Source organism: Anser anser (genome assembly GCF_964211835.1).
Source record: "Anser anser genome assembly, chromosome: 1".
Lineage (NCBI taxonomy): Eukaryota > Metazoa > Chordata > Aves > Anseriformes > Anatidae > Anser > Anser anser.
This window is the reverse complement of record NC_139720.1, coordinates 119,967,507-119,990,486: the sequence shown is the minus strand read 5'-3', so window position 1 is coordinate 119,990,486 and position 22,980 is coordinate 119,967,507. Positions and strand designations below refer to the sequence as shown.

The window sequence follows — 22,980 nt, the reverse complement described above, 5'->3', positions numbered from 1 at the left end:
CACAACCAGTCTCTGTGATATCTTCTCAGAGTCTCTGTTTATGCCATTCATTTAACCCTTATTTGAACAACTAAACAAATAACAGAAAAATATCATGACACATTTTTCTTATCATAAGAATGATTCATAATCAGGGACCATTCTTCCTTCAACTGAAGGGACCAAGGCTCCCTACGGAATCTTTTTCTTATCAAATTTCTACTATTTTTACCTAAATGTGCATTCTTTTCTAGCCGTAAGTATGGAGCAGAAGCTGTGTTTAATTGCTTCAACAGTGACATTATGGGCTCCCTGCAACATGACTGTTAACATCTCATGCAACCAGAGATCAAAAGCAGAAAGATGGAAAGTTATGAGTATGAAAAGAAGTCATATATCGATGCGAGGAACAGCAGTTACAGCAGCCATCTCAGTAGAAACTGAAAGTAAATGCCCATACTTGACCTTTATTCATAAAAGAAAAGGGATACAGCTTCACTCCAGAACAGTTTTTACAACTTCTTGATATATCACTCCTACAGGATTATTTTTTTTTCTAATTTTGAGCGTTAATTAGTATGTGCACCGAGTACTGTCTGATACCCCGGGGTGACTCCCCAGACCACGAGTTTATTAAACACAGGGCAGTATGGAGGGCACAAATTCCAGAGGAGGCCTGGAATATATAAACAATAGCTAAATTTCTAAATTTACTGCTTTTCGAGTCCAGCTTTTTTCCATACTGAAAAGCCTAAATATATAGTGTCTAGATACATTAATTACATGTTAAACACTTTAAACCCATCTTAAATTTTATTATTAGGGTAACTTCATTAGTTTTTGCTTGCCAACGTATTGGCTACAGAAGGCAAAGTTCTCACTGAGCCGCATGGCATTTTCCTGTCCAATACACCGATCGCATCTCCCGCTGTTGGCTGGGAAATGCAAACGTGCCCAGGCCCTGAGGGCATCATGGGCCCCTTGGCCCATCATTGGCCCCACAGCCCTGCTTGCGACCCCATTTCATCCCAGCCTGGCCAAGCAGGCAGACACCTAGCACCTGGAGCTGCCCCCCCGGTGCCCTGTCAGTGGTGCACAACACCAGGCGACTAGAGCGTGGGTGTGAAAACATCAAACACCGCCTGCCCTTACTGTGCTGCACGCGGGCTTTGCTGTTTTACCCAAGCTGAAAATATCCCTTCATCGTCTACGTAGTGTTCTGTTACCTCTGTGATATGATAACGTTTTTACATTGGAAATGGTACTTGTGAAAAATAGAAGTTCTTTTCCGAAAGGGGAGATAGCCTACAATTCTCCGTCGTACCAAATGACACACATCCACACGTCATTAGTGCCAAAATACTACACAAAATATATGCTGCATAAACCAAAGACTTGGGCAAGCGCGAGCTATTATTTTCCTTACTGGCACTTTCATGCAGGCTTAAATAAGTCAATGAAAAATTATGTAAACCAACAGCGCTACTCATGTGCTTAAGTGATTTGTTGGATTGGGCCCAAAAATACCGAAAATGTTGCAAAGATTGATCCTTGATGCGATCCCTTAAAACAGATCTTAATGTCCAGGCAGTGACTTGTTTGGTTTTCAAGCGGCATTTTACTTCCTTGTCTGCTGCACTGCCTATTTTGTTTTCTGAACGTCAGTAGATATTACATAGTGCAGTGCCTAGGGGGCTGAACCGGAAGAAAAAAAATGATCTTTTATTGGTCTGTGGTAAAAATCTGCTTTCTCTTGTAGGTTTTCATTCTTTTATGCTCCTGGGTTGCAAAGCTGCGTAGCATTACTCTGGGTGAACAACTTTTTTTCCGTATATTTAGATCCTGAATTTTATTTTTGGCTGTGGAGCAGCGCAGTGTTAACCAGAGTTTAAGAAATGGGGATAAATGCACCTATTAACAGAGACATTTCTGACTCATTCCTTCTCTGTTTCCTTTTACATTTCTTTTGGTTTAGTCAATGATGAACACAATCAGCTTGCCTGCGACCAGTTTCACTTTTTATTTGATAAGGCTGACTGCAATGCCTGAGCTGGAAAGCCTGCAGGGAAATGCTTCAATTCCCCATGTTCACCCACTGAACTAAAAATGTTGCAAAAGCATTTCTAACCATACCGAAGGTTGTGTACATAGGGAAAGTAACCAGAGCGACTACTGAGGGATGCATTTTTCTGGCATAGTTGTCTGCGTGGACACCTCTTTGAAAACAATCAGTGAGTTTTGCACGTGCCTACTGACTTCTGCCTTCATACCATGGATTCTCTAATCAGCAATTTCCTCTAAAGCATATCTTTTTGTTTCCATAGCTGCTGCAGAGATAAAATTGTAACATGTATTTGCAGTTCCAGGAAGAAAGAAAAAAAAAAAAGAGAGAGAGAAAAAGTGAGAATTTTTTCCAGAGGCCAAACAGTGTCATACAAGCTGAGCCAAGGCGATCCCCTTGGAGAGCCCTGGGAGCCAGCACGAGGAGGGACAGGCACAAATTCTGGTTCAGGAGAATGGAGAGGATTCCCCAGCCAGAGGTCTGGTGCACACTTTGCTTGTTTAACAACCACAAAGTGCCATCGCCATCCCAATATCTTCTTTTATTTGGTGCCATAAATAGCTGTCTACTTCAGCCTATCGTGACCTTTGACTAGCACGGCTACAAGCAACTGCTGCTCTGTCAGAGCACTTTAGAATGTACTTTTAAAACAGGAAGGAGGTCAAATATAAAAGTTAAGAGAATAAACATAGCATAATGCGTGTTTTATTTTTTTCCCCGCACATAAATGCAACATTTCTCTTATATCTCGTTACAGGACAGTAATGCTGTTCTGCAAACTGTACATAAAGTAGAATCTAAAATAAGAAGAATACCTCCAAAGGTCCCAAAAAGCTGAAAAGGAATCAATTCTTAAGTTTGTTCCAGACCGAAGGTTTCAATTAAATTAAACAAAGCTTCTACTCTCTCTTGGCTGAAAAAAAAAAAAAAAAAAAACTTCTTTACAAGAGGGAATACTTGCTACAAGTTGTACCAGTATTGTTTCTAGAAGTGTTGTTCATCTCCCTCTCCCTTTTTGTTGACTTTTATGTGAACCGACAGTCAATTTCTTGGTGGACAATTGCCCACATTATAAAACTCCACTGATGTGTCACTATTTGGCTCTGCCAAAAAAGCCATAATAGTGAGAAGGCACATAATATTTGGCATGCCATTAAAAAATGGGGTCTAACTAACAATAAAAAGAAAGGAACATCAATAAACACAGCGGTTTATTTTTTAAGGATCAAGAACCCTCAAACAATATACAACTAAAATTGTCTGAGGTGCACTCATGCCCCTGTAAGTCATCAGAAAGAGTCAAGTGCTCCAGGGAGAGAGTACTGAGACAGGCAAGAAAGTTATATGCATTATGGCCGCAGTAACTTTTAAACATTTCCCAGGAGGATAAACTGGATAAATTGGAAATAGGAGGGAAAGCCCAAAGTAACTGGTAAGGCACAAAAAAAGGAGCGAGGAGGCCAGACTAATACGCTCATAGGCACGAAAATCGCTGAGATAAAAGGGCTGCTATTTCTATGATTTAATGTATTTCTAAAATGAATAGGCTTACACAGATTTTCACCAGTTATGGCTTGTTTTAGTGTTGGTGAGGAAAATGCACAAAAAAAATGTTCTGTAAGAAAACTGTTGCGTTTGTACAGTGATGAAGCAGCTGCACCCTTTGTTTTGTTTACCGAGCGGTTAATGCAAAGATGTACTTCAGTTTTCCTTCCCGAATAATCCCAGCGATTAGCAAAACGCCTGCTAACTGTAACTTTGTTAGAATAGGGAATAACAGGAGGCATCACTGCCTGGTTTTGGGTTATAGCTTTTTTAAACGAAAACGGAGAACGGCCATCCGCGGCTCCCGCAGCGGGCCACCGGCATTTCAGCCTGTCACGGCGCGGCGCAGCCGATGAAACATCTCGCACAGGAGCTCGGGCAGCTCGCCCCGCGCCTCTCGAGCGGCTTCCGACCCGGGCGACCTAAATTCCTCCTGCGTTTTCAGCGGGAGGCCGCGTCCTTCGCTTCCCGCCCTGAAACTCTTGGGCGACGGCGTTAGGGCGAGACTTTGACCTGGGAACCGAGAAGAAAAAAAAAAGGGGGGGGAGGAACGAAATAAGACGTTAAGCGCCGTTTCACGTAGGGTACAACCGAGCGTACCCGGGGCCGGCTGCCCGCCCCCCGGGGCTGCCCGGCGGCCATTTCCTCACGCCCGTGAGCCCCCGGTGCCGGGGGGCGGGGCGGCACCTCCCCCCCCCCCCTCCCGCCCGCCTCCCCCGGGGCCGTGGCGGAGCCCTGAGGAGGAGGAGGCGGAGGAGCGGCCGCGTGACGTCACTCCCCGGGCCCCGCGCGCGGCCCGCCCGGCGGGTCACAATGGAACCCGCGCGAGCCCAGCCGGCGTGAAACGGCCGCGCGCGTGACACGGCCCCCCCCCCCCCCCGCCACACACACACACGCACACACACACTGCCGTTACACGCGTGTCTCTCCCTCGCGTGTGAGGGTTGCGAGCGGGCCGCGCCGCCGCCGCCGGGGCCCCTCAGCGCGGCGGGGTTCGCGCCGGCGCCGCCATCTTGTCCAGGGCCCCGCGAGACTGAGGAGCCGCCGCCGCGTCTCGCCTCCTCCCCCCCTCCTTCCCTCCCTCCCCGCCTCCCTCCCCGTCTCCTCTCCTCGCCGCCGCCGCCGCCTTCCCCCACGCACGGAGCCGTCAGCGCCCAGCGCTCCCCGCCGCCCGGGCCGGCCCCTCCGCCGCCGCCTTCCTTCCTGCCCGCCCCCGCCCAGCCGAGCCCCGGGCCCCCGAGGCGAGCGGCGCGGGGTGCCGTGTGTGTGCGCGCAGCCCCCCCCCTCCTCCTCCTCCTCCTCCTCCTTCCCCTCCAGCCCCCCCCAACCGCGGTGCCCGGACGGGGCGGAGCGGAGCGCGCAGGCCCCGGCCGAGCCCCGTCGGCAGCCGGAGCCCAGGGCCGCCGGGCAGGAGCTGGTGACGCAGGAAAAACGCCCCGGCCGAGCCGCCGGCGACGGGGACGGAGCGGAGCGGGGCAGCGCCGGGATCCCCAGCGAGAGCGGCGGCGGCTTCGCCCTCCTTCCTTCCTCGCCCTCCTTCCTCGCTCTCCCTCCCTCCCTCCCGTCGGCCGCCCGGCGAAGCGGAGCCGCCCCCTCGTCGCCCGAGCCGGGAGCGCGGGGCCTGCCATGAGCCCCTGCCCCGCCGGCCGCCGGGGATGAGGCAGCCCCCGGCCGCGCTCCTCGGGCAGCACCCGGCAGGGCTCCGGGCCGTCGCAGCGGCAGCCGCGGGACAAGGGGACGCCGTGCGGGGGTGAGTGGCGGGGAGCCGGGGCCGGGCGGGGCCGGGAGGCGAAGCGAAGGAGCCGAGAGGCTGCGTGGAGGCGGCTCGGCGGTGCCGCAAGCCGGGGCCGAGGCGCTCCCCGGGGACGGGGCGCAGCGGGGAGGAAGAGGAGGAGGAGGAGGAAGGGGGCAGCGAGCCGGGCCTTTGGGGAGGGGGGGCGATAACGGGCGGCAGCCGCCGGCGTGCGGCCCCGCACCGCCGGTGTTTTGGAGGGCAAGGGAAAATGGCTGACGGCTCCTCAGCCTCGGCCCGGCTGCCGGCGGGCGGCGGCGGCGCCCCCCGCCCCGCTTCCCCCCCTCAGGGGGGCTCGGCCGGCCGGGCCCCCACAGCCCCACCGCCGCCCCCTCGGCCGCTGGAGGGCCGGGGGCTGCCCGCAGCGCTGCGCCCCGCTTGGCAGCCCCCGGTTCTCGCCTCCCTCCGCACCGAACGCCATTACTGAGGTGGAGTGATTGGAGCCGCCTAGGCCCGGGCGACGCCTGGAAATCAGGCCCTGCCGAGGCGCTTTTGCTCCGGTCTCAATGAAAAGCACCACCACCAGCAGCAGCAGCTCATTCACGCCCGCTGTAAACATTATTAACACGTAGGCCACTCCTCTAGCCTGGGCTTCCAGCTAGCCTATTTTGATGCACGAAAAAGCCTTCGTGGCTTTTTTGCGTCGCCTCCCTCCAGTTCGCTCCGCTGCTTCTCCTCCGAGTTAGGGCTCGGCTGTCGCGATTTATTTTGGGGGACGCCATCCTCTTCCCCCCCGTCCGAGGTGTGAGGCAGGGGTGGCTGCGCGCAGGTTGGCCACGGCCAGTCGCTGTTATTGTCCTCGAGAAAACCGAGGATTTCGCCGGTAGGATGGGTTGCCGGTTTTTGCGTGTGTTGGTAGTCGCCCCGTTAACGTGTGCCGACCCGCTTCATGCACCATTGTTTGGATACCAAGAGAATAGTCTCGCAAAATTATTCGTTTCAGTCTCAAGTGATTTTGTTCGTAAAAGAGTTGAGGTGGACTTTTAAGATGCCATATTTGATTTTCAGCTTGCTCCTTCGGAAGTTCAGTAGAGTGTTTTGAAGACGTACAACGATATGCAACGTGCACAACTGTGCAGGAAAAAAAATCTTTCAAAAAAGAATTCGTCTAATTAAATATTCAAGGGACTCCTAGGCTCAGCTGTCCTCGTGTTGTCTGTACAACCTGATTTACATTCACAATTCTGCAGTTGTATTCGTATCGGACATTTGTATCGGTCCAAAGACCTCTCTGAAGTCACAGGATCAAAGCTAGCACAAGGCCCACTTTTGCTGACCTAGTTACAGAACTGGGGCCTGTTTTTTTGAAAAGCTTTTGAATTTAGATATTAAGATGGTTTCTTAAGTATACAAGTAGCAATACTTGTTATGACAGCTGGCCCAGGTAATCTGCATTTTCCAGCAGGCTTCTCAAATGCTCAAAAAATGGACGTTGAAGTTGTTATGTTTAGGAAGGGCCTAGTGATGGGTTTTTGGAGGCTTGACCTGTATCAGTTATGGAATTTAAGTGACAGTAAGGAATATTAGGGGTGACTGAAATCTGTAGGCAGCTAACTTTGTTCTTGATCTTTTAAGGTTCTACTTTGAGAAATTGCCTGGACTCGCCAACATAAATGTTCCTGTTCAAGTAACACACTTATTTCAGCAAAATCTAAGTCATGTATGAGTGGGGGTTTGTTTGTTTCATTTTTTATTTTTTTTTAAAGTAATGCCTTTTATTCTGAGTCAAAGTAACGTTTTTTTTTTTCTGGAACCAACAGTACAATAGCTAATATCAAGAATTTTGGAGAAGCACGTCGAGTACATGCATTGATTGTTCTGTTACAATACCCTGCACCACAGTGATGTCTAATGACAGATTTGAACAAAAACATAAACATAATCATAAAGCTGCAGTGGAAGAAACTCACGGATCAGCATGATTGTTTTGGGGGGGGGGGAATATAGCTAAAAATAAACATGTAAGATTGTAGCATAGTAACTTTCCTCTCTTCAATATCTTCGGTACTTTTCTTCTTGCCCTTTGTGTAGATTATCTTCATGGTATTTCTCTTGGGTAGTCTCTGTTTTAATCTTCCCAGGCTGCTGTTTCATGTCTTGCTGAATTTGCCCTTGTGGTGATACTTCTGCCCATTGAATTGACAGGAAGACTACATCTGGAGGTGGTAATCAATGAGGATAGCGGTACCAAAACTGTTTACTGTTTCTATATCTGTAGAACACCATCACCCTTATGTAAACATTTTCTTTCCCACATTGTGGTGCATTTGTATTCAGAAGTAGGCCAGTGCAACTTCTCTCTCTTCAAATGCACTTTTAGGTTTATCGGTTTTATTTAACATGCTGGAATTCTTATGAGTGAGACTCAGGATAAATGAAAATATTGGATTGGTGCACAGACGTTTAAGAAAGTAAAGGTACCTTTCTTCCAAGACATCTTTAAAGACATCTTTCAATTTAAAATTGAAATTAGTTTAGGAGTTTGCAGTATGAATACAACTTTGAATAAAACTAAGGAGTTCAGTCACTTGTTAGTTATAACAACTTATTTTTAAATGGCTATAAAGTTGCATTTCTGTCAGGTATGTATTGGTATTTTTATTTTTTAAGTTTCTTGGGAAATACTTCTGGTCTTCCCTCTCCAGTTTAGAAGTACGTTTTGAACTTATTTCTGGTATTTGAATAGTGAGTGGTATTGTGTTTGGCAGTACTTTGTGGGCTTGCTTTTGTTTCAGAGATGCTCTTTTATATATCCTAATAGATCTAAAGACTGTGGATATATTTTTAAAACATCCTGAACAGGTTAGCCCCATCTGTAAAGGAATTGAATCAAAGTTGTCCCTTACTGTTCTTCCCTTAAAGCATGGTTAAAACAGAACAGAAACCCAAACCCGCACCCCCCAGCACAAACAATTACATTTACCTTAATTCATTTCCTTGTCAGCACAAACATTGCTTAATCAAACCAGTAGTCTTGCTTACCCAGCACTTGCAGAGACCAGTGTTAGGTGGTCATCTGAAGATACAAAAAACTTCACTGGGATTCTGATCACTTAGGAAGTTGTACGCGTGAAGGCTTTTGTGTCCTTTAGAAAATTATTTCCTGGACGTTAGTGTTCGTATTAATTTGAACATGCGGACGTAGTTTCTCTTGTTCAGGAATCCATGTTTTTCTTAGCCATGGATGCATCTCTGCTTGAAGCTCTGTGTGGGTGCATCCAGTTCTACTATCCACATTATCCTCATTTAAAAACAGAGTTCAACATTTTATTCAAAACACTTGAGGGTATGTTATGGGAACTTAGCTTGATAATGTCCCCTTTTTGCTGTAGTACCTTGCCTTTTGCAAAACTAGCAGTGCTATGTGCATTGCTGTGGACTTCCCTTATTTCATACATAACATTTGTGGTGTATAAATATGCAACATCATCTTTTTTTTTTCTTTCTAACTAAACTTTGTTATGCATACTTTCACCCTGACACAAACTAATGAGAAAAGAGATAAAAATTAACCTACAGTGTTGTACCTGCCCTGTCCCATCAGTGTAGAACATTGATCACAGTCTTTATTCTGCTCTGTTTTGAACACTTAAGAGGTGGTTTTTCTGCAATATCCAGTAGTGGCAGATGTCCCTTGGTTAGCGGGCTGGTTGGGCAGTTATGTTTAGGAAGGGGAATGCGGTAAACCTTCGCATTGCAGAATGGTAGTTACAAGAAGTGATTTTTTTCATAGAGCAGCAAGGGATGGGAAGAAAGTCTTTTCATAAGCGTATGCTTGCATGCAACGAGACTGAAATTTTTGTACAAATGACCTGGGAAGTTTGAGCTACTTTGAACTCACAAGTTATAAAAATGCAGTAACATCTTTCATATATTAAATCTAGTTTTTGTTCTCTTATTCCTGGAGGGCCATCTTAAAGTTCTTACGCTGTTATAAGGAATTACAGTTTCATAATGAGTCGAGCTGTCATTTTAAAACTGTTCTTTTATATTGGCTGTCTCTTAAAGTTCTGCTATGTTCAAGGCTGTAGCTTGACTTGGGAATAGGATTAACAAAGATTCCCTCTGCACTTCCTGACAAGACTGTGTTTTGACTTAGGTCCTCTTGTTTAGAGTTGTGAAGAGATCGTGGCAGAAAGCCATTTCGTTGTGACTTTGCTCCTGCAAAGTGTCAATTGTTGCATTTCCTAGACATTCCAGTGTCCCCTGGGCCCCACTCTGCGTGTTGAGCACTTTCTGTGCAATAGGTCTGGTTTGGTAAAAATTGTTAAAAACATAAGTATTGGTGAGGCTACAGGAGAGCTGTTAGTAACTTTCCCCACAATAGAAGAGGGGAGGAAGGTAAATAAGATCTTCAAGTAGACAGTTGTGACTTAGTGTAGTGTTTTTTTGTTTGTTTGTTTTTTGTTTTGTTTTTGAGAAAGAGCTTGACAGCACAGACAGTTCCTTTTGCATTTTCTGTTGTGAACTTTCTGGTATTTTCTCTTTATATGAGCCCATTAGTCTTGTTTTATTTGAGAGTTGAAGTCAGTCGGCTCGGTATCAAAACTTTTTGGCTACTAGCTGTTGTCGATGTGTTTTCAAATAAAAATTGGAATGCTGGGAGTTAAATGCGTGTGTGTGTGTGTGTTTGTGTATTGCTTGCTTTCTAAAGGAAACATCACTGCACTGTGGTTTTCTTCAAGGATAAGTTATCATTAATTGTGAGACTGATTAATTGCTTTTGTTTTACTTCTTTGTTATTACACCTCTAAAAGAGATCCGTGAGATACCTTTTGTTTTAAAATCTAGTAATGTTTTCAATGCTAGTACTTTCAACTTTTTTCATGAAGTTAAAATGTAAACTGCTTAACAGTAATGCATAGCTATCAGGAATGTTGCTGTGGAATACTTTTGTTTGTGGCATCCTTGGTCTGTTTACAAAACAGTCTGTAAGCCTATTTTGTGATTTCATTTTCGTAACACGTGTAACTGCCAATAGAAAAATGTGGGTTTCTTGCATGTAAAAAAAAAAAAAAAAGTTAAATTTAACCTTACTTGACATCTTAGCAAATAATACTGTCTGGTAGCTAGCATTTAGCCATGATTTTACTCATAGGAGGGGAATTCCACATTACATCATTTCTTAAAGTTGTACATCTATGAATGGAGAGCTCAACTTTTTTTCTAAAATTTTTTTAAGCTGATACTCAAGAATATGTTGAAGGCAAGACACAAACATATGACTCTTTAATATTTGCTCATGTCTTCTCTTACTCTCTGCTATAACCTCTAAAATATTTCCTAGATACAAACTCTGCTATAAACTAGAGTTTTTGTTGTTTGTTTTGTTTGTTGTTTGTTTTTTTTAAAGATGAACGCTTCAAGATAATGAAAAGTTCATGGAGGGAATTTCGTTGCCAACTTTTCATTAGGCTTTCATGTAAATATCCCAAATTTAAATAGTAGAAAATATTCCCGAGAAGAGGCTTTCTTTTACAGAAGTAACACTTTGTAACAGCTAAATGCGGAAGTGAAAAGGCATGGAAATGTGCATTGTAAATTCTGTAGGCCTCAGTCCTTAAGACAGTTAGATGCTGCTCAGCGTTTTGCCTAGCTTCAATGGGACTAGACTGACATAAAGGTGTTATTTTGTGGTAGAGTGGTCTTAGCTCTAGCACTCTGAAATGACAAAGGAGTGTTAAGATGTGTTCCCTAAAGAGCAAAGTCGTGATGTGTGCCAGCTAGGATCCCTCTGTTACCAGATGGGCTTTTTTGGTTAGAGGGGAGTGCCTTTGACAGCATTGTGGTGTAGGACAGTGGTGACAGATTTGTATTGGCTGTGGGTGGAAGTTCGCTTTTTGTTCACTTTTGCTAGAAATGAACATTTACGGTGAAGGGGGGAAGTCCCTTATTTTTCTAACTCAATATGAGAGTGAACGCTATTGTCAAAATATACTGGCATCTCAGTAGATGAGCCTTTTTGTCTTTTGGTGTTTAATTTTTCTGCTGTTGTAGCAATGAAATACTTCAATTTTTAATAAATTTCGGCAGAACAAGACCATAAATTTGAATCTTAAATAAGGAGCGTGGATCTGCTTGGCTTATTATTAGGTGAATAAGGGGATGAGAGACCGCAATTCCAATCAGCTAAAAAAGCGTAAGCTACAGTTTTGTTTGCTAGAAGGCTTTGTATATTTCTGATTTAGAAATAGAATGTTAATTGGTTGGTGATTGCTGACCTTTCTGTTTTGTGCGTGTTCCCAAATCCTTTAACTGTGACAATCTCCACAATATTTTTACTTATTTATTTTACAAATTATGACACAAACCCTCTGGAGCTTGAAGGTGAAAACTCCGGTGATTTATTCTATAGTTTCAGGCTCTACTTTTGCACAGCCCTCCATATGCCCAGACCCGTCTTCCAGACAGTGCTTTATTAATCACAGTGGGACCTTAAAATCCCAGGTGCTTTTCCTTGCTGCATGTAGTTGTTTATACAGACGTACACACGTATACCATCAGATATTTTTAAGGTGATGCACAGACTTCTTTCTCTAGGTAAGGTGGTAGTGTCAGATTTCTTCAGTGCTTTAGAGCTCTCTCGCTCTCTTTGAGTTTCTTCATGATAGTTCTGGTAATTAGAGAGGAAGATAACCTCCAGATTGTCTGAAAACTCTTTCTGTTTTTATTCCTACTGCAGTTTAGCCAGATTGCTGTGGTTGACAGTTTGTAACGCGTCTAGTGAAGATGTAACTTGAAACATGGATTCCCCTTATGGCATTTGAGAAGCCGTTAATTCCTTTACCTCTCCTTCGTTGTCTTAGGATTGGGAAAACACCTAGATTTCTTTTCATAAAATTAAAAGGTGAGAAGTAAAAATGAAAAGCTTAGTTTTCCTCAGTGGCAATGGATGCAGCAAGGCCAGCAAAGTGGGAAGGAAACCTTGCTGTGGTAAGGAAAATTATTATGATTCGTGTTTTCAGCCATGGGGAAAAAATGTGCTTGGTATCAGCCTCTGGTTAGCAGGTATGCCACTGAAGTTTTTCAGTTATGTGCCCATCCTAAGATTTTTGACTGGATGAAGTAGATTTTGGTAATGCACCCTGTCATGATATTTCCTTTTTCATCATGTTTTCCTGATAATGCAACAGGTATTTAGAGAACCAGTAACAACTTCTGGATACAGTACCTGGAGGCAGCTGAGTAGCAATAGCGGATGACCAACCTGTTAGTTTTGTTTTGTTTTTGGCAAGCAGTAGCCAAAATCAGTTTGATTTGCAGATTTGTTTGTACTTCTGAAAGTTGTCTTTGAAACCGTGTTGCTGTAGAAAATTCAGTGTAAATAAAGCTGATGTCTTCAGGTTTCTGAAGACTTTTTGCAGTAGTTGGGCACAAAGGAAGGAGATAAAAGATGAGGTAAAACATTTCTAAAATTGAAATCATACTCAGTACCTGATGTGCTGTTTGCTTAAATGCTAGGTGTTTGCTTGGTGCGTGTATCACCTGGGAAGACTGAGATGTTGTAGAAGTTGTATACATTATTGAGTCCAGCAGCAAGTAACTAGCAGTTGGGAGCAGAGAAGCAAAGTCTCCACTGTGAGAGTTGCTTCAAGGTTGTGAGTATGTTCTTATACTCTCTTACATGTAAAACAATTTGAGGGTTTTAATGTTGATAAGCCCAGGTGGTTCCTCACGAGTCTGAAAATACAATACAAAGTAGTCGTTCACACTTATAATGAAAACTGTCTCTTTACTTCTATTTTCTGTTACTCTGAGTTCAAATTTTTGCTTTAAATATGACTATCGCATATTATTTAACTTCTAAACGACAGTTGTACACTAGGATTCTTTATTGTACCATATCTGCTTAAGCTTCTCTAGTGTATTTGACACACGTAATTTCTCAGAACTTCTGCACCTGAGGCAGGAAAAAAAGCCTTAACAACCATGTTAAACAGTTCAGTTGCAAGTTTTTCTATATATCTGTGGGAATTATGAAGAAATTAATTTGGGAGTATGTTTCTGTAGACCGGTACAGTAGATATAAAAAAGACTTCAGTGTTTCTTTCACAACCTCTGGGAATGTTTGTTTTTTATTAAGATATCTTAAACATCATGAAAAAGAGTTTTAATAAGAAATGAACTTTTTTTTTGTTTAAAGTTTTGGAGTTTGATCTTATTCGCCTGCATGGTCTAGTGTTATTTACCTGCTCCATGGTGAGATTTTATTTATCTCATAAAACTACTAGCTATGTCTTTTCCTTTTTTTCTTTTCCTTCCTGAATATCTTCTGTTTAGCCCATTCTATGTTTCTCATGCCATTTTTTTCCTTGGCAATGTTACTTGTGAATTTGGGGTGCCTGTTTTAATGTCCATCTTCCTTTGGAGGTTTTTTATCTTTCTCCCTGTCATACGTGCATACTGCTAGGTAGCTAATATTTTGTTTTCCCAAAATTGGTGGGGTTGGGTGCATACTTTGGACAGATTTCCTTGCTTGGATGTAAGTATCTTATTTACAGACAACAACTTGTCACAGGTATATGTAGTTTGTGGCTGTTTTGTCATTGCTGAGCTTGTAAATATGAGGTACCGTTTTTTTGGTCTGATACTTGATAAATGCAAGTGAAAAGTTTAATTTCTCCCACTGCCTACTCCCAAGTTAAGACTTAAGTGGAATTCAGATAGGAGTATTACTTTTTTTCCCCTGTCTGTTGTGCGTATTATTTCATCAGGGCTTGTGGTTTGTAATACTTCAGTAAAACTCAAAGCTTGATTTTTATAGTGCTTCCATCATGCATTTTTCGGTTGAGTTATCAGGTGGCTCAGGGAAGTCTCTTGAAAATTGTGTGCTATGTAAAGCAAATGAAGCAGAGAGCCTTGCAAAAGTGCAAAGGTCATGAATGATGTAAGCACTTTATGATTTAAGGGTGAAATTTTCACTTAGCTACAGGTGAATTAAGAAGATTTCTCTAAGCGAAGATGGAAAATTCAGCAATCTGAGAATTACATTTGTCATTAACCGCTGTTTCCCCCAGTTAATTATGAGCTCGTCTTCCCATTGAATCCCTGACTCCATCAGTTTGGAAGATTGATTGAGTGGGATTGTCATTCAGTATTTTATCTTTTGACTTAATTCTGCAAATGCATGTCTTACATCGGTCTAACTCCCATACAGATTAGATTTATTAATCCATTAATAACCTTTATAGGAGCTTTTCACTCTCAACCTTTAAATTTCCCAAACATTACTGTATTACTTCTCACCTCACTCTGTAAATTAAAAGGCATGTATTGTCTCTTGTTTTATTGATGAGGAATTATGACACAGTGGCCATAAGCTTCAAAAAGAGCCTCCTATCGTAACGTTTCTACAGATTTTTGTTAGATGTTCTGTCATTACAGACACAGCTTATGTTGGCTTAAGTTGCTGTTCTGCTTCTTCGCTTTTCTTCAGTTTTGCCCGTGTAGCTCAATACCCAGAAAAATGGGAAGAAGATGAAGAGATTAATCTGAAAAAAATAGTTCCTCCAGCAACGTGTATGAACAAGACACAGGCAGAATTCAGTTCTCAGGGGTTCTGTATAGCTGCCTTGAAACCTTGAAGCTTCCTTTTGACTCTGAAGTCCTGTTTCTTTTCTTGTGAAAACCATTTCTGCAACAAATAAGGTATAGGCAATTGTTCTTCCTTGTCCCTCAGTTGGTAACTGTCCACACAGGGGACTTAGTTTGATGAAAGCAAACTTTATTTTGATGGAAATTAAATTACAGTGGAAACTAGTGCACTCTGAAAATCCCAAATTGTGCAGGAGAAAAATGGCACGTTGAGCCTTTGACCAGTTTAGAGAGCGTTTGTCCGTCTGTCTGTTTCTCACACACAGCGTTGTTATATGAAAATTCCTTTTGCTGAAAGGTGGTGAGACTTTGGCTGTCATGGTGGGTACAGCTGTTGTACTCAGTTGCTCACGCTCTCAACTCCAATTCCAGTTTTTTTAACCTGTGTCTGCAGACAATAACTGGATGATGCAGTCCTGTTTACAGGTTTATAACTGGCCATTTTCTTTGTCGACAGAAGTAAAACTTTTGCCTGCTTCCGTGTGATACATCTTGTACCTTGCCTCCTGCTTTGTCACAGTTTTATGAGGTTGTGGTGAGGCTATTCAAAGTGTTGCTGCTAAATCAATTTTCCTGACTCGCTGGAGTCTGCGTGTCATTTTCTATTGTTCATTCCAGTGGCGTTACCATAATGTCCAGGGCAAAGAGGATTTTTTGCCTATACCTTCGTAATCTTCTCACCCTTTGCCCTGTTTGCTCTGGCTAGTTAATGTGACTTTCATGACTGAACTTGTGCTATTTATGAATTGACATTCCTGGCATTTATTGTATACTAATCAGCTTTCTCTGTGCGCTTTTTCCTGTGTACTCATTATGCTTGAGAAGAGTATCGGTCTTCACGATGCTTCTGCATTGTCAAGACTCACCTCTTGCTCTGGTGTATGTGAGCCTTGGTTGCTATCGTCGCTAAATAATTATCCATGTAGTGTTGCATTTCTTTTCCTCCTCTCTCAGATGTATTTCATGATGGATTTGCACCGATGCTAAAAGAGTCAGTTCTATCCGTGGAGATATATGTATTTATATATATATTCTGCCTGCTTCTTGTGCCATTGTTAGTGTTCACATGGCGTGTGATCCAGACGAAAACTAAAATAATTTTCATTCCTTTCCCCCAGTTACCTTTCAGCCAGAACGGTTTCTTGATGTGGCTGACTATGCGATGATGCAAGGGCTAATACTAGCAGTGAGGAGGTGGTTGGGATGAAAGCAAACAACATCACTCTCCTCCTCTTCTCCTGACAGTTGAGACTTACCTGATTTCAAACAGACTGTGAAACCATACCTTCAGCTAAGGCTTGTCCGCATGCAGAAATGCAGTGAAATTTCTGTTTGAAAATGTACCGGGGTGTAATACTATAACTGGGGAATAAGGTTGCCTTTTCTCACTGAGAGTCCAACAATACAAGCTGAGGAGTTTAATTTATGCACTGTGACGGTAAAGCTCTGTCACTGTCGCGTTGTGCTACTGTAGGCACTGTGTGTTAAATGAACAGTTGGATGCTCTTGTTCTCTCCTGGCCCGTTCATGGATTCAGCTGAAAACTGGTATCTTTATTAGTCTGTTTTGTGTACTGGGGGGAGGTGATGCTTGTTAGCCAGGGGGATTATGTGATTTAGTGTTTAACCATTTTCTATGCAGGGAGAGGAGTAGTTGTATGGTTTTGTTTTGGTTTTGTGTGTTTGGGAGGGGGGTTGTTATGTGTGTGTTTGTTTGTTCGTTTGTTTTTTAATAGAATAAGTTTTGGGGTTTTAGTCACAACTGCAATGGAATTTTAAAAACCCCAGGTCAGTCCTTGGGATATAGTAGTAGTAGATGGTTATCTCCTGCATTTCCCAAAAAGAAAGGTTATGATACGCTTTCTGATAGGTTTTACAGCTACAGGAATATTAAGTTTCTGGAACAGAGGATCCTCTGGGCTGTGGGTATGAAAATAACTCTCCTGTTTTCAGCCCTGCTTGGCTCTTCATATGCTTTCGGGGGGCTTCCTTACTTGTTTGTATCCAACTGCCTCTGCTACTACCTTTTGGCATTTAAATCAACAACCACCTTCATTGTGCTGGCAGAAGGAGCAAGAAGACAAAACTGTTGCTCCTGCTGCCACTTCTTATTTCCCTTCAGAGAGGCCAGGATTTTTAAGGGGATTTGTTATACAAGTCCTCTGGAGCAGATAGATCATTTTCAGTGATTCTTGGAGCATTCAGCCTGTTTGGGCAGATGGCTTGTATGAGTTTAATTGGAATAGAGCATGTTTCAGGCAGACAGTCTTCAAAAAAATTCTCTCTGCAAAGTCTCCAGGCTGAGATACGCAGTTGGTACACTGATAACTAGTTGGAAGTTTGGCTAAGCTTGTTAAGCAATTATGAAGAAGCAGCGTTTAACCGAAAGATCAATTTTAATGCTGGTAACACTTTCATCTGTATTAGAGGTATTTTAATTTATTCTTGATGATGATGGTAATGTCTGAGTGCCTGTGCTTAGTCTGTGTTTTCTAATTCAATATTACATGAAAAGCAAAGTTAAAAATTTTAGTGAAATGAAGGCTGGTACAATACTGGGAACACTTAAAGTATTTAAATATAGGGATTTTTAAATATGTACGAATTTCATAAGGTTAACTTTGTCATGATTCAGGAGTATAAAATGCTTCCAACTTAATATCTGGCTTAGATGCTGTACCATGCTTTAACTCCTTGCATTAAACCAAGCAGTAGGTTTTCTGAATTCTGTTGTTTAAGGGAGAACTTGTAAAAGGTATTGATAATGTCGCGGGATATTATGGGTATAGACTTTGGATAATTCTCTTAAATGTAATGTTTAAAGTAGTTTGGAGAAGCCCTTGAGTTCTGCATAGAACATGAAAACAGGAAGGGAGTCAGAAGGGTCTAGTCTGATTTGGCAGGCTAACTTCAAACTTCACTTTTCTAACAGAATTCCTACAGTGTAATTTATACTGTTGAGTTTCTCGGAGTCTTAAGTGCGCTATACTATAAATACTTTCATGTTCTAAAGCCATAGTTGAAATGAACCTGAAAGATGCCATTAAGCTTCCCTTCCACTACTTGAGAAAGAATGAAGGTAGGAGAGGCCATGCACCTGTAGCCTGGTAGAACACACAAACCACAGCAGAAATAACAGCAGCCATGACGTATTTACGTCTTTCTGGCAGAAACCAAGCACGGGGATGGCGCAGAGCATGAGGAATCATAACGTGAACATTTGTACAGCTCTGCATTGAGCGGGATCTCCGAAGGGTGGAATGGTGAAGTGCTACTACCTTTTTCATTCTATCCCCCAGCAAGAAGTTGTTAAAATACATGAAACTGCTCTGGTGTAGCAGATCAAAGGGAGTACTTTCGATTCAAACTTTTTTTTTCCATCAACTTTTCTTCTATTTTTGTCTGCAGTTGTAGATGTGTGAATTCTCTGTAACTCTTTTCTTAGAGGAGGAGCTGTATGCTTCTTGGTTTCAGCTTCATTCCCCTTGCTTACAAAAAGATGCTAAAAATCCCTGAGATTTCTTTGTGAGCCCTGCAGCAAAGGAAGAACACAGTTTTCAAGGAAGTTCTGAAGGTCACTAGAGCTGGAGGATAAAGGGCCTTAACAGTCATTAAGGGCTTGAGCCCAGTTCCGTAATAATAATTTTATATTTGTGGACACTTCTTGGAATTCACAAAACTCATGCTGTTCTCTGGTTAACAGTAAGACCTGATTTAGAAGGAAACTATAGAACTTAATGCAACCTGAAATAACAAGAAAAGCTGCCTACATAAGTTGCAGAACTAAAGTTATGGATAATGATATAACGTTCAAAGAAAACAAGATCAAATTGGGCTTAAGCTACTCAAGTTAGGCTTAAGCTACTGAAAAATGTAGTGATGACATTCATCTCTCAAAGGCAAAACAAAAGTGAGACTGGCAGTTCTTTTACAAACAGAGTTTTTGGCCGCCTTTTTCTTGAGCACTTGCTTTAATGCTTTAAGAATGGAAATTCCTCAACACAGAAGAATGCAAAGGCAATAAACCATTTTCTTTTTAGTTGAGTTGCTTAGGAGGTTACATGTTAATGAAAGCAGTTTTTGTTTGTTTTAACATTACCTTGTAGTTTCTTTCTGAGTACTTGCTTAAAAAAAAACCACCACCACCACTCCCAATAAAACCAATCAACCACCTAGATTTTGGGGGTAAAAATTAAAAAAATAAGTACTGCACCTTTTCTGGCATGATTCGACTCCTTTTAAGAGCTTTGTGATGAGGTGCTTTTTTGGTTTTGTTTTTCAACAATGAAGGCTTACCAGTATTCTTTCCTGTTTATAGCCGGTAGTAATTTTTTTACACCCTGTTATTACTCATTTTGTTTCAAGCATATTAAGCCTGATTGACCCCCATTTAACTTTGTATTTTGTCTGTATTTGCTGGCTGCTAAAATTTCCAATGTAAAACCATGACAATGTCAGAGTACTTAGTTCCTCCTGTGTCAGAAGATACAATTCCTAACCCCTTCCAGTGTGTTATCCCTGGGAGAATGGCACTGGATGGAAATATTACCCGGTGTGCTGTGCAGGCATTCAGTATCCTCCTTCCTCACCTGGTATGGAGAATAGTGTTACTGAATTTATTATTCTTCATCATATACAGTTTCAGAGTTATGTTTAAAGATGTTTTCTGTGTCTGGGCGTTAGTTCTTAATCGAAAATGTGTCCTGTAGCTGGGAGGGGTATCAGCTGGTCTCCTTAGCTTTGTGTACTTTTTCAAACATCCAAGAAATGTTTTTGTGCCTAACTAGCCAAACTTTTGCAAAACACACATTTCAGGTGTTGTTTCTGTTCTTGCAGTCTGCAGCTTAAAATCTCTTAGCATGAAATAATACCTTACTGTATTTATAACTTGGGTCTTCCACACTGTAAAGGACATATGTTGTGTGGAAAACTACGCCTCTCCTCAAAAGTTGTAGGGTGACAGCAGGTCCTCTCTGTTCTTTATGACTTTGTTTACGTGCCTGATTGGCAATGATTTTTTCTTTGAAAAGAAAATGTCAGTTATAAATGCAGCTCATACAGTACTTGCCTGCTGAATTCTCAGTTCTTTTTCTCCTCTGATAGGTTCACAAGTTGAGCGAGAGAGTAGAAGTAACAGTCTGAAAAGGACATCTTTATTCCCTTACTGTGAGGGAGTGAGATAAACAGCAGTTCAAAACCCCAGAACAACTAGGCTGTCTCAGAAGTGGATGCTGTGTCCTGTGGCCAGTCTTGTAATCGCTTCAGATATTTAATTCAGCATGTAACACTCTCTTCTGACTGGGCAACTAATTCATGTGGAGGGTATCTTTGTTGCCACTTGTTGTTTTTTTTCTAGATGTAAAAGGTTGTAATTCACAAGTTTCTTACCAGTTCTGCAACCAAAATGATATGCTTCTTTTAAAAAGATAACGATCCAGAGATTTATACTTGCTAAAAACATGCAATTGTGGTGTTCACGTTTGGTTGCTTTTCTAGAATAAGTATTCTTCCAGTCATGTTTCCCAATATACACAAAAAAGTTTTGTACCTTTTTTTTTCTAGTCAAATGACCTGACACTTGGCTATGTCAGTGCACATTTTATTGTGCCAGGCTTACCAGATGATAATGAGAACTCGTCACAGAGTAATCGCCCCGTTAGTTTGTATGCCACGTGTGGAATTTATGACAGATTTTATAGCTTTTTCTGAATTATCAGTAATAATGAGTAATACGGGATTGAGAATTGATAACCTGTAGGGTTTGGCTAGGAGTGTTTGTCCCTGTTTGTTAAAACCTTGTTAGTAGCTTCAAATTTAATCACTGGATATATATTTTTCATTTTATTTGAGAAAAACCTGTTTTGTTTACTGTAAACATAATCAAAAAAGCATGTAAGAATGCAGGTAACTTTTAACACCTTTCACGTTCATGATAAAATATTAAACTGATCGTACTTACTAGACTGTAGGAAGTTGCATTAGTGACAACTAACAGGTTTATGTCCAGAGATGGTAATTTGATTTCCTCTCTCTGTTCCCCCCACTTCTCCCCCTCTTCCGTTCTGTGCTATTTTGGACTATATCCTGTTTTCAAAGATCTAGTAGAAGTCACATCTATGGATTTCTTAGGGTTCTTGATTATCTCATACTAAATATTTTAGTATAAATACTAAATACTCAGGTCAGCTTCACACGAGAGTTTTTGTAAGTTGTTTTAATGTATTACATGAAAAATATTGGAAACAGTTTTTTGTCTTGTGTTCAATATCATAACACAAAGTGCATCCGATTCAGAGCAGAAATATTACTTAATATGGCAGAAAAGGTTGAATTGTTTAATGATTTCTATAATGATTGCTAGGACATTTTAAATATATTTCTTAATTATGTATGATGATAATATGCCTGTGCTGGGAAATACGTAAGCGTAGATAAGGATTAAAAATTAAAATAAATTTGTGGACTGTACATTAAAATGAATTGGGGGGGGGGGGCATGTGATTTAGGAAAACCTCATTCTGTTTTGTTAGTGTTTTCTAATATGTTTACCTAAAAATTAATCTTATTTAGAAGTGCAGGAAAAACAAAGTGTTACTTACTACCTGCATTGGTATACAAAGCTTTGTATTCCACTGAAAGTTTTAAAGACTCAATGTGCCAAAAAACTATCTCTGTTACCATTGCTGACCAGTTATTGTTTCCTGATCCACTGCTACATGTTGTCACAATGAAGAACAAGAACAAAACTTTCAATGCCATTACAGACTTACATAATTTGTGTCTGCTCTTAAAAAACGTATTAATTGGCAAGAATTGGAGGCTGTGTTGTGCGCATCCTCATGCAGAGAAGACACGAAGATGAGTACTGCTCTGTAAACATAAGTGTCTGGTCTGCTGTCTCTTTCAGACTCTGTAATGCATCCCATTCCCCAAACCTTTCATTCTCCTTTTGTAGTGTGCTTGGGCAACTCACAGGAGGTCACTGATATCTCAGTGTTAGGAATTTTTTAAATTTCCTTTGTTCCCTAGTGCATTGCTGTAGGAATTCATGCCTTGCTGAGAAAAACCTTTCATTTTTAGGTGGAATTAAGTCTTTATTTTTTGCTACCCATAATAATGAGAATGTATTGTGATTTTTCCCATTGACTTTTGAGCATCCAATAATAATGCTCTTTGTAGCAAAAAGGCAGAGCAGTCAAGTCAAATGCAAAGTAACATTAAAAGTTAATTATACCTTTTCAAAATCAAGCAAAATGAAATCTTTTCAAAAAGCCTAATAGCGTAACATCTTGTAATTATTAACATTTGGATTAATGTTTTAAGGAGCAAACAGGGTTCTTAAGGTATTACGGACTATAAACTTCACTATATAGCTTTGAGACTTGTAACTACTACATCCATTTTAGAATTGGATAAACAATGTGAAGTACTTAATATGGCCATGACCGAACAACAAATATAAGAAGGAACTGAAAGCATTTTATCCATCCTTGTTGCAAACATTAGACATATTCTTTACTTTCTTGCTCTAGCAATAAGTAGACATAATGTAGTATCTCCATAGATGGTAGAGTATCAATTGCAAATGTGTATATTCCTTTTAATAAATCTAGAGCACTGTCTAAATATAAACATGAAACCAAGATTTGTCCTTGCTTATAGTGTTCCACTGCGGCCTGTAAAGGACTAAGATTGCAGTTGGACCCACGATATCAACTCGATCCTAATTGGCTCTATTGCCAGGAATACATTTTTGGAATGCAGAAGGGCAGCTTCCTAAGTAAATAAACTGTAGCATAATTGGAAAAAAAGTGTAGCATTGTGTTGCTTAGCTGGGAAAGATTGAATCTGACTCTGAAGCAAATGTACGTAACAGAATTCTTAGAACTGGTTTTTAATTATTTTTTTAGTTTTGAGGTTGTTTCCTGTTGAAGCTTGTTCTTTTAATATAAGGTGGAAGGAAATCTTAGCCACTTTTTTTGCATATTCATTGTGAATTCAAGGTCTGT

At 41.7% G+C, this 22,980-nt stretch overlaps 1 protein-coding gene and 1 long non-coding RNA gene across 6 annotated transcripts in view; one reads left to right on the top strand and one right to left on the bottom strand.

Annotated features, from left to right (window-relative positions):
* Positions 1 to 3,235: 3,235 nt before the first annotated feature.
* On the bottom strand, positions 3,236 to 4,861 carry LOC310892897. 2 transcript variants are annotated; one of them, XR_014578575.1, is made up of 2 exons: positions 4,727 to 4,861; positions 3,236 to 4,099 (listed from the first exon to the last, which is right to left on the bottom strand). It is a non-coding gene; the product is annotated as an uncharacterized lncRNA (long non-coding RNA). The 2 variants fall into 2 exon arrangements; XR_014578576.1 differs by lacking the exon at positions 4,727 to 4,861 and adding an exon at positions 4,492 to 4,714.
* Positions 4,721 to 22,980, top strand: part of USP9X (ubiquitin specific peptidase 9 X-linked) — a 102,106-nt gene continuing 83,846 nt past the window's right edge. For all 4 annotated transcript variants that reach the window (XM_083821160.1, XM_083821158.1, XM_083821161.1 and 1 more), the window contains exon 1: positions 4,721 to 5,336. The gene's annotated coding sequence lies outside the window, so the exon portion shown is untranslated. The remainder of the gene's footprint in view (positions 5,337 to 22,980) is intronic.